The sequence below is a fragment of the Lepidochelys olivacea genome (genome assembly GCF_965140295.1).
Source record: "Lepidochelys olivacea isolate rLepOli2 genome assembly, chromosome: 21".
Taxonomy (NCBI): domain Eukaryota; kingdom Metazoa; phylum Chordata; order Testudines; family Cheloniidae; genus Lepidochelys; species Lepidochelys olivacea.
Window position 1 is genome coordinate 2,515,542 of NC_140431.1, and position 7,677 is coordinate 2,523,218.

Below are 7,677 nucleotides of genomic sequence, written 5' to 3' on the forward strand. Positions count from 1 at the left end.
CTCAGATGGAAAGCACCATAGAGGTGCAAAGTATATTATTAACTTGCTTCCAGGCTAGTCTCCCTGTTCTTTGTGTCCAGCCAAAACACTATGCCCTTTGCAACTATCCATTGTGTATTACTGTGCTAATTACACACCATAGATTTGGGCCAACACAGAGATCTGTGTACAGCGTCAGGAGCCGGTATATGATGGTTGGAGTTGAGATCCCAACCTGGGTTCCTAGTGATGAGGAAGGGAGAATTGGTCTCAGTGCAAGTGTGAGGGAGGGTGCATCTCTCACGGTATGCTGTAAGCTTTTGTGCAGGTGCCTGGGTGACGTCATGTCTAGGCCTCCCTAGGTAGACGTGAGGGAAGCAAAGGGGAATCCCAGAGCAATCTCAGATTGGCTGCCTTGTTACCTGTCTGTATGGAGCCTAGCACAATAGGACCTGCTCTTTGACCGGGGTTCCTCGGTGCTACCATAGTACAAACAGTAAACAAGTCAAAAAACAAACGGACTATATCTGAATGCGCAAATGACATGGAGGAATTGCTTTGCTTTCAAAATTGGCAGATGTTTTCTGGGTGGCAGCTCCTGCTGGTTCCTTGTTTTTTCCCTGATGCTGCAAACATGTTCTCCTTAGCGTCCAATCCAATTCTCAGCAACAGAATGAGAAAAGCAACCTTTGTTCAGAATGGCCTTATGTGCAGCTGATAATTGACTAGCCATGTATTCAGCTCTTACAAGGTCTTATCAGCATGAATTATGTCACAGAACATCTGGCACCAAAGGCTTCTCTGTTCTGGGACTTGAAAAGAAGGTTTGGTGAAGCCAGTACAGCTGAAAAGCAAACATCTGGAGAGGGATAATCTCTGAAGTGTCCTAGATGGTCTCAGGGAAGGAGAAATGTGTAATTTTATTCTAAAAACCTAGTAAACTAAAGCACATGAAAGAAAAAAGTTTTCTAGCAGCATCCTTCTGTGCACACATGTATGATATTGCAGCCAAAAAGCCAGAGCCTGGACTGTGTTGGGATGGGTCTCACCAGGGAGGTCAATTTTGCTACAGATTTACTATGTTTGATTGTTAATGTGCAGAAATCCCAAAACGTGGAACGGTGCTAGTGACACTGTAGGTACCTCTTCAAGGACAGGCTCTCATGTGAGCTGCATAGCAAACTTGGGAGTATGACTTTAATGATTTCCAGGTGAAACTCCAGGCATCCTCTCCAAAGAGCTCCACTGAGAAGGCAGCAATGTGTTCCACATGAATAGGTAGTATTGCAGGAAGGAGAGAAAATCATCCAGCTGCTCTCTTCTCCACAGTCTCATGAAAAGAAACCAGCAGTTCAGGAAGAGTAGGGTTGGCAGAGAGACTTCCAGAAATGGAAGGTACCTCTCCCACCCAGGGCTGTGCAGAGAATGCACTAGCCACACTATTATTACCTAGCTTGTATATTACCCAGCTGGGTCCTGGGCACTTCACAGATGACCTAAAAGGATGTGGCACCTGCCCCAGAGAGCATGCAAATTAGATTTTTAAGTGTGACCCAATGAGTGAAGGTGATGAACAGTAAGGAGGAGATGGGGCAAGGAAGGACAAGGGTTATAGCAGGATGATCATGCAATGACTTAGTACAAACTTTGCTATGTCATGTGGATTCGATTCTTTATATCTGTATCTATATTACACATACACCCTACAAAAGATAAAGATCCGAAATGGGGGACATTATTGGAATACTGATTGTGGGTATCGAACATAACAGACTCAGTGTGAGAACAGTTCAGATCTTACTAGTTAAGGGCTGTAGATTGACAGTATTTTGCTTGAAAAATGGATTTTCTTGGCATTTTCACAAATTTCATTTTAAACTTCATTCTGTCGGTGTCGGAACTTTTCAATGAACTAGACACACTACTGGAAAAAAGAAGTGAATTTCCTTGTGGGGCTCCGATGCATTGGGCTCCTGCTGGACTGTTCACATTAGGAGACAGGACTGGCCCAGACACTACTTGTTATGTTTTTTTTTTTTTTTTTTGGTGTAAGAGTAATTGATCAGGATAAACAGTTTTCTTTAAGTGTAGTGTTCTGATAATTAATTCTGTGTATTTCCAAAGTCCTTTTCATCCCAGGAATGCATGGTGTTTTCAAAGGTCATTTAGGAAGATAAATATCCTCTCCATTTTACAAAAGCTTAAAATGATGCAGAGTGTTTCAGGGACTTGCTTGAAGTAATAGAATAATTGGCAGAACCAGGAACAGAACCCAGGCAGCCTGGGTCCCTGACATCCCAGCTCTAACCACTAGATGCAACCATCTAATGTTTTAGAATGTAACCTTCTAAGAGGAAGAATGACTTAGGATGGAAAGGAATGTCTTTTAATTAAGGATTTATATACATCAGAGAAGCATCCTAAACCTGCCTCTAAAACTTTTGAAGCATATCCATCTTTCTATTAATACATTTTGCTGTAATAATTGAACTGTGCACATTTCTGCTGACCTCACTGGTGATGTCAGAAGATGGGATGATGAGACTGATTTGGAGCTGCCTGTAATTTATGAATACTGTATCTTGACCGGGAAGTATCTATTATATTAATTCATCAGCAGGTTTGTCAGGAAATGCAGCCAGCCAGGCAGGGGGAGAGGGTTTCTGATATTCACATCTCCTGACAAACACATCAAGGGATAAGAGAAAGTGCTGAGTCCTTTGCTTTGAAGTCCAACTTGGACCGGTTTAACCAGGCTGTAAAGACAGAGGAAACAACAAAGGATTTTGGCTGGATTTAAATGGGAGGCTGAGACTACTGGGGAACAGACTGACTTCTGGACTCCAGAGGCTGGGGATCAGGGGTATGATAGGCCTATCTAAGGCTTTAGATAAGATAGACATGCACGTAGACTGTTTATTGTTTTTAAAATGTCTTCTCTTATGCCTGGCCTTGTTCCTACAGTTAAGATTAAACAATACTTTATTTTAAGAAAGCTGTTTTGGGTCACTGTCATCATTGGTCTTAGCTCCCACAAGGAAGAACCACAAGTACCAAGACTGTTTGGACCTGACGGGTTAGCCCAGCTGGTACACAGGGTACTGTATCTCCAGGTCCTCTCAAGGAGTGGGAGAATCGCAGGATTCTGCCTCAGAGATATGAAGGCCTGAGGCCTAGGACCTGGAGGGGTGCACTCAGCTGGGACCAGAAGAGAGGATCACAGTGCAGTGCACCCTGAAACAGGACAGACAGTTTAGGCTTTTCTTGCACTGAAAAAATTAACAAAATACATCAGGTGCCAAGAGAAGAGGACAAAACAGGTAAAAAAGCAGCTTCTAAGAAGGTGTCACAAACAAAAGGGAATAAAACATGAATACAAACAATTAGAAAGAAACTGATTTGTCATGGCTGTGACACCACTGAAACAAGAAACTAGCTGGGAAGATATCCAGAGCTGCCTCATGAGCATTATATATTTTATCTCCTTAAATACTGTATGACAACCATCCTTAAACCTGTGTGTTGTTTCTTCTGCTGTGTGGATGTGTACTTCAGAAGGCTCTTTGCATTAGCACAGGATCGTCAGTCTTTTTCCAGAAATTTTGCCACAATGAAAACATTTTGTTTTGTGCTTGTGTGTTGTTTCTTTCCCTTCAAACTGGGGAACAACGTAAAACAGCCTAATAAAATCTGTATGGCTTTTTACAGGCAGAAGTTATAACCTCATTTTGCCTTTAAAAATTCATCCTTGATTTTAATGTTTGGGATTTTGTTTGTTTTTAAACAAGTCAATACTCAAAAGGAGCCATAAACCCCCTTTTTATTTGGCAGCTTACTGAGACGAGTCCATTTACAACCAAGGAAATAGGCATGAAGCATTATACAAAAATATAGAGGATGTAAACACATACAGCCTTAATTTTGTTTTCTAAACTGCGTGTGCAAATAGGGTGAATCCTTTCTGCACTCTTTCTTCAATAAAATCCCCTCCTGTGAACATACAGTACCAAAATTACCCCTGTGACTCCTTCCTTCGTACATTGCATTACATGAGGCTTTGGCTGGCCATTGGATAGCTGAGGCGGAAGGGTAATGGGATGTGGAGCTTTTCATTCTAGATCATTGGCTTGAATCTAATGGCCCTTCAGCAGCCAAGGTGAATTAATTGGTGCGGTTTGTCAGAGACAGAAGGATGACAAAATCTCAGTCCAGTTGCTAATAGACAGGTGTCCCTAATTAGAATGAGCTGGCAGCCTCAGCAGCCAGGCCAAGGACAAAAGGAGCAAACTCCAGGACAGGACTGAAGCACACAGGCTGGGGGAAAATAAATTGCTGCCACCTACCCTGTGTCTGTGTTCGTAGAGGAAATCTGCCTCCAGGGGCCTGGCACTTTTCTCAGCGCTAATTTTATTAATCAAAAACCTGCCTTATATCACGTAATGCACATAGGTGGCCAAATGCGATCTCTACCTTTTGCTTCATTTTCCTCTTAGTGTCTGCTACAGTGGTCCAGGGATTACAGCCGGGGACTTGAATTTAGGAGACCTGGGACCATTAGCAAGTCAATTGACCCGTTAATAACTTGAGTCACTGAAACTGAATGTCCCCGTCTTCAGAGGATAACGCCACTCATATTTGCCAATTGTGTTGAGATCTCTGGATGAAAGGTACACAATATTATTTGATAATCTTGGATTGTGCTGTATTAGTGCAGCTAAAAATGGTACAATGCCAAGGATGCTCCGAGAAACTATTTTCTAATCAGGCAATTTTCAACTTCAATTGCTAAGCATTCCTCTTTTACTCTCTACCACCCTAGCTATATTTGAATAGGCTTTCTCAGCACTTCAGTAAGGCTTATCTATATTGTATAAGATTTAACAGCCATCATATTCTGAAGTAATATAGAAAATGCTTTATTTGTAATTTTTATGACACAAAAATGGAGCATTTCTCCTTTGGGAAACTGATTCTTTTTGTTGTTACCAGAGGACTGTTTTTGACATAATGCGACTTTGATCTTATAACTAATATTTCTATATGAAAAAAATAAAAGATCTCAGAGAACTAAGTTGATACCTCTGATACATAAGAGTATAAACTAAAGTGTATGCATATTTTATACACACACAAATATAAAGAAAGAGAGAGAACAGAATTTGCTTTTTGTATCTTGATACTTACATATCCCAGACTATGTTGTTCTTCATACTTAAATATCCCTCAGCACATTACAGTAAGGAGTTTGATTCTGGAAGCTAAAGAAACTGGTTCCAGCATGTGTTCAATAATTGCTCAGACTTTCAGGTTTTCACAGCACATACTATTTCACATTCACATAATGGGCCAGGTCCTCATGTGGGGTCACTCAACATAGTTCCATTTATTTCAGTGCCAGCGTATACCATCTGAGGATTCAGTCCAGCGTTGCAAACCCCAGTGGATCACTTTCTCTACAGAAGAATTATTTCACCTATCATTCAAATACAGCCCTATTTGGGGTGAAACACAGCAGCTGGTTAAAAGAGCACGCAGCAAGAGTTTCGGACTCGGCAGTAAAGAAAAATACCATATCCAATTAATTCCTCCTTCAGTTTCACAGGTAAACAACATAACTATCCAACTTGGAATTTGGCCAGGACATTAGAGTTTAACACCCACCTGATGGTGCCCGTGGCGAGGACCTTGGTATTACATTTGATCCAAGAGACAGCATCTCCTAGAGTTGCCAAACCTCCACAATTGTCCTGGAGTAAAGATTATGTGATGTGATTAAACCTTCAGGAATACATCCAACCAAAATTGGCAACCCTAATCGCCAACAGTACAGCACCCATAATGGCAGGCTGGACAGCAAGTCCTTACTGACTGAGAGGGAAGAGGACCATAGAGTGAAATATCAACTCACCTTTTTACAGTGCTTCAGGGTTCAGAGTTAAAATACAGACCTGGCTCAGATTATGAGGGTTTAGAGGAAGAACGGTTTTATAGTTAGTCACTGGACTGGTACTCGGGTGATCTGGATTCAATCCATGCCTCTAGCACAGACTCCCTGTGAGAGCTTAAGCAAGTCACCTATGTCCAGGCTTCCCAAAGAGAAAGACACCTGGGAGGCTGGGCTCTTTTGACCATAAACGTGACAGTGAAGTTGTGAGGTGCTGACTACTTTGGAAAGCCCGGCCATTTAATTCTGGTGACTAATTGGGATCTGAGTCTCTTGAAAACATAGCCCTAACATCTCTGTGGCCCCTCGGGAAGACAATATTTCCTTCTTTCCTTCGTCTTTCTTCATTCGAGCTGGGCACAAAATTTTGCATAAATTTTTGGGGGGGTTTTTTAGGTGAAAAATGTAGATTTGTTAACAGTGAGAAGTTTCGTGAATACATGTTAGTTTCACCCAATTTTTCATTTAGGGAGGGGAAAAAAACCTTACAAATCTAAATCAATCAAAAGAGTTTTGACATTTTCCAAACATTTCAATTTTTCAGTTTGAAATGACATTTGCTATATAAATTTCCTTTAATTTTACTCGGTCAGAAAGAAAATATTTTGCTCAATCCAAAAACAGATTTTTTTTCTCCCCAGTTTTCAGTTTGCCAGTGAAACAAGAAACCTTTCACCCAGCTCTAATTTTGACTATTTAATCTGCCAGCTCTTTGGGACAGGGGCTGTCTATTGCTACCTGTTTGTGCAATGTTCCGCACAATGGAGCTCTGATTTTAGCTGAGACTTCTAGATGCTACTGTAATAATAATGGGATAGATGCAGTCATGGGCATACATCTGGGACCCATAATATTTCTGACTAACCCTGCAGAAAGGCAGGAGATGAGACAGCTGAGCTTACTGTGTACAGCACACAGCTCTGTTTCTGTGCTCAGACTGATATCAGACTATCATTTTTCTTGGCAATTCATCTCTACTTTTAAAAAACTTCTTTCTCAGAATTAATGTCTAAATAAACATTGCAGTGATACAGACAAAAACACAACAGCCTGCAATTAATTCAAGTTATGCATTAACAACAAAGGCCCTACAGCTGACAGCCATGACTGGGAGCTGTTGCGTGGAGAAGATGTATCCAGGAGATTGAGCACTGTTCTATTCAAAGCAGAGCGGGAGAAGAAAAAATGCGAAGGTCTCAAGGAATAGGCAAGGGAATGGATGTGTCTGCAGTATTGGATTGCATTTTCTTTACTTGTAAGCATTTGGAATTGAATTCTTTCCCACATCAACCCTTCCTGGCTGAGTGCCTGCATAGGAAACATGCACAGAGACAGACCGTGGTCTTGCCAGACCCCTTCTTGCTACAAATACAATATTAATTACAGACAGAAGGAAGGAATGTCACTTTGCCTCTTTCCTTTCCCTAGTCCTTTTAGGTAATTTAATGTACAAAGAACTCCGTGAGCTGTTCGCTTGGTGGACAAATTTCAGATTGTGATTGAATGCTTTGATAAGGCAGTGGAGTTTGTTTGCCACTTTATTCACCATACTGGGCTCTTATTACAACTATATTACATGCTTGAAACCAGATTGGGGGCACAAAAAGTGGTAGAGAACAGTAATATGCTAGGAAATGACCCCCATCTAATAACAGCCCATGGCCTCAGACCCATTGAATTACTCCATGCTCAGTACAGCTGGAAATTGCTTTCACTGCTGGGCAATCACTTGCCAAGACTCTGGGACCCTGATT